Source organism: Rhea americana, unplaced genomic scaffold (assembly GCF_003343005.1).
Source record: "Rhea americana isolate MKP2758 unplaced genomic scaffold, rheAme1 scaffold_14, whole genome shotgun sequence".
In the NCBI taxonomy this organism is placed as follows: Eukaryota; Metazoa; Chordata; class Aves; order Rheiformes; family Rheidae; genus Rhea; species Rhea americana.
The window spans coordinates 5,725,475-5,729,028 of NW_028185483.1; the positions used below are offsets into that span (position 1 = coordinate 5,725,475).

The window sequence follows — 3,554 nt, forward strand, 5'->3', positions numbered from 1 at the left end:
CCGCTCGGCGCCCGCTCTGCCCCAGCCGCCCGGCTCCCGCGCCGACCTGCGCCCGGGTGCGCTCACCTCCCCGCGCCGCCCCGGCGTTTATTTTCCGTGGACGCCTGCGGCCTGTCCCTGGCCTTTTGCCCCCGGGGCAGCTCGTCTTCTGCACAGCCGTGTCTCCATTCCGAGCAATTTCAAATCTCCACGCTCTTTCATTCCTACGATACCGGCTAATTCTGGTTTGGTGGAGGAGATTTGCAGTCCTCTCACATGCACACTCTTGTGGCTGAATGAAGTTTATTGCTGCACAGGTTATCACTGGAAATTTACATCTGAGAGAGTTGGATGATAAAATCCAATAAAAGCAGCCAGTATCAAGACTTTAATAGCATGGGTTTCAGTGAATTATATTAACTTCAGTGAGACTGGTAGAGTTTGTGTGGCAGAACCACCTTAAGACTGAAGCTTGAAAGCTTCATTGTATGGTAGTTTATCAGCATGATAAATAATTTTCAACAAATATTATTCCCTCAGAGGAAGAAAGGCGTTGTAGAAATCCACTCCTAACTTTTCAAAGTAGTATTTGGGCCTCAGTAGTACCTTTCTGAGTCAGCTATCCCATTCTCATAGACATTAATRAGGTATACGTTCTCCTGTTTGAATATTTGGAGTGAATTTATCCAGACTGCAGTGATTGCATTGCAGAGATTCATCAGTAGATGCAAGCTTCTCACTCCCCAGAGGAGAAAAATATTTATCTGAGCCTGTTCCTGCTGTCCTCTGGGGATGTCCAACCACTTGTAAAGTTGAAGACATAACTTTCAGCCTTCTACTTGAAGCAGGACCACGGCCTGTGTTATTTAAGGCCAGCCATGGCTTTGTCTATCCATGTCTTGAAAATCTTCAAGAACAGAGACGCCGCAGGCTCTCTGGATAGCGTGTTCCAGCGCAACATCATCAATGTAGTCCAGTCTAAACTCAGCTTGTGGCCTCTGCCCCTTGATTTACCATCTGCCACTACTAAGAAGAGTTTGGCTCCGTCATCTTTGTCACTCCCCTTCAGGTATCTGTAGACTGCTATCATTTGTTCCCTTATTTTCTTCTTTTTCCAGACTAATTGAGCCCAGCTTCCTCAGCTTCTCCTCACAAACCCTGTACTCTAGGCCCGTTACCATCTTGGTAGCCCTCTGCTTGACCCTCTTCTTTTCTTGACATCCTTCTTGAACTGGGAGCCCAAAATGGGACATAATATCCCGGGTGTGGACTCACTAGCACTGAATAAGAAGAGATAATAATTTCTATTCACCTGCTGTCCATGTACCCCTCCTAATGCAGTCTAGTTTAKGATTTGCTTCATTCACAGTGAAAATGCCTTGTTGGCTGATACTCAACTTAGTGACCACTGTGACAGCATATCCTTTTCAACTGAGCTGCTCTTCAGCCAGCCAGTACTGGTGCATGGCACTACTCCASCCCATATGCAAAACTTTGCACTTGTTAAATTCTGTGAGGTTTCTGCTGGCCCTATCTTTAAGCTTTGCAAAGTCCTTTACCCTGAAGCGCTATTGTATTGGTTGTGAGTACCACGTCTCRTAACTTGATGTTGTCTGAAAATCTCCTGCAGATGCACGCTATCTTGCAATTTAAGTCATAGTGAAGGTAGTGAACAGTGCTGGCCCCATATTCACCCCAGAGTGCTCTGCTTGCTACTGGCCAGCAGCTGTATACATCAAGCCATTAATTACTACCCTTGAAGCCCAGCATCTATCCAATTGTCAACCCATCTAACAGTCATTCATCCAGACCATATGTCCTTAGCTTTTTCCTCACCTTTGGCTTTAACCACTTGCWTACCTTTGTTGCTTAAAATGGCAGCTGTGCTGGAGAGCATACAGAGGCTGCTTTCAGCGCTTTGAAAATGTGTATTGATGAAAATATAAAGTGCTGATTTAGCTTCCCAGCACTTCTCCAACAATACTGCTGCAGTGCTGATTACCCTCTTTCCTAAGGCTCTGTCGTTAAGTCCCCATCCTGCTTCCCATGAAACCGTAGTACTGCATTGATTGATAAGGAAATAAAGATTTGAAATAACAGTGTAGTCACTGCAGCTTCAAGATACAGAAAATAGAAAGCATCTTGTTCTGAGTTTTGTTCAATCTCTGAACTTTTAACCAGTGCTAGGCATCATCAAATAAACTGGCTAACGCTTGCTATGCAGATGTTTTTAAAAGAAAGATATTTTATGGCATTTAAAGATTTCACCTCTTCTTACTTTCAAATGTCCAAAAGAGTTACCGATGAATTCTGTATATTTTGAGGGGCATTTTTTGTTGGGCCTGAGTTAAAAAAAATGAAAGAAAACAAGACAGGTAGTATTTTCATGTGATACAGAGATTGCACTGTACTATGATGTACTATGATGCCCCAAAAGCTTGTGGCTCCACTTTATTACCAGGACTGCAGCCTGTCAGACAGAACTCTTGCATATTTTTTTGTCTTTCCCACTGCCTTTCTGAAGAGAATCCCTGGCATCTTTTGAGAATTTCCCACAGGGCAATATCCTCAAAGAATACACCGGCAAGGGATGAACTCTTGGTAATCCCCTCCTCCTCCTCAGACGATAGCTGCAGTATCTTACCCAAGTGGGAAAGACTGTGAACTATCTTGCTGTCTTCAAGTTCACCCAAGACAGAGTGTAGATCATGGGAATGGAATTCCAAAGTGAAAGAAAAAGCAACATTTTATCACTGTTAGCATGGAGATTACCATTCTGAAATAAACTAGCTGTCTTTTCTCTTTGTTCCCTCCCCAAGAGCTGATGCATTATAGCAGCTACAGATATGGGAATGAACAATAGAGTGTCCCCGTTTTCTTAGATTCTTCAGGGACGTCATGTCCAAAACAAATCTTGCCTGTATCCCGTGAAAGATGTGGGAAAAGGCTTCCTAAAGTGTGTTAAAAAGGCAAAAGGATGGTCYTCAGCAGACGCAGATGCTGAAAAGAGAAAAAATCCTTCTCAGAACAAGAGGGCTGTTGATCAGATGTCATGTCCAGATTCACACCAGAGATTCGACAGCAAAACTCAGTATTGCTATTCCAAACGCTCAGTTGGGGCTGGGTTCCTCCTGCCACAGGAAGGGAAAGTCCATCAGGAAAGGAAGGGGGAAGCAGTAGGAGAAAGACACGGACCAGGAGAAGGAGCCTAGAGAGCTGGCAGTGGGAGATCGGGCTGGGTAGGAGTAGATGACTTCTGCTTCTGAATCAGACTGTTGTCACCCATATATTTTTAAGTTCTTCAGGGACAGCAGTTGCAGCAAGCCCAGGTTTCCAGGGCTCTACTGCAGATAAGGAATGCAATGGCTCTGCTGCTACTCCTGATAGTTAATTTTCTGATTCAGAAGTCACAGCACAGGCAAGTGGTTCTTGCGCACAAAACAGAGGCAGATGAAATAGATGCGCAGTGTAATCTGTGTCTTTCTCTAGACTGCGTCCACTTTTTACCGTGTCCCACAGTGCACTAAGTTAAGTGAGAGATGCAATGATGTGTCCACAATAAGGGAACAGCTGAT

The 3,554-nt window shown here is 44.5% G+C and overlaps 1 protein-coding gene across 1 annotated transcript in view; it reads right to left on the bottom strand.

The window, feature by feature from the left end:
- The window catches only part of SLC16A14 (solute carrier family 16 member 14), a 14,576-nt gene extending 14,352 nt beyond the window's left edge, over nucleotides 1-224 (bottom strand). Inside the window, exon 1 of the mRNA XM_085298526.1 lies at nucleotides 67-224. The gene's annotated coding sequence lies outside the window, so the exon portion shown is untranslated. The remainder of the gene's footprint in view (nucleotides 1-66) is intronic.
- Nucleotides 225-3,554: the final 3,330 nt, after the last annotated feature.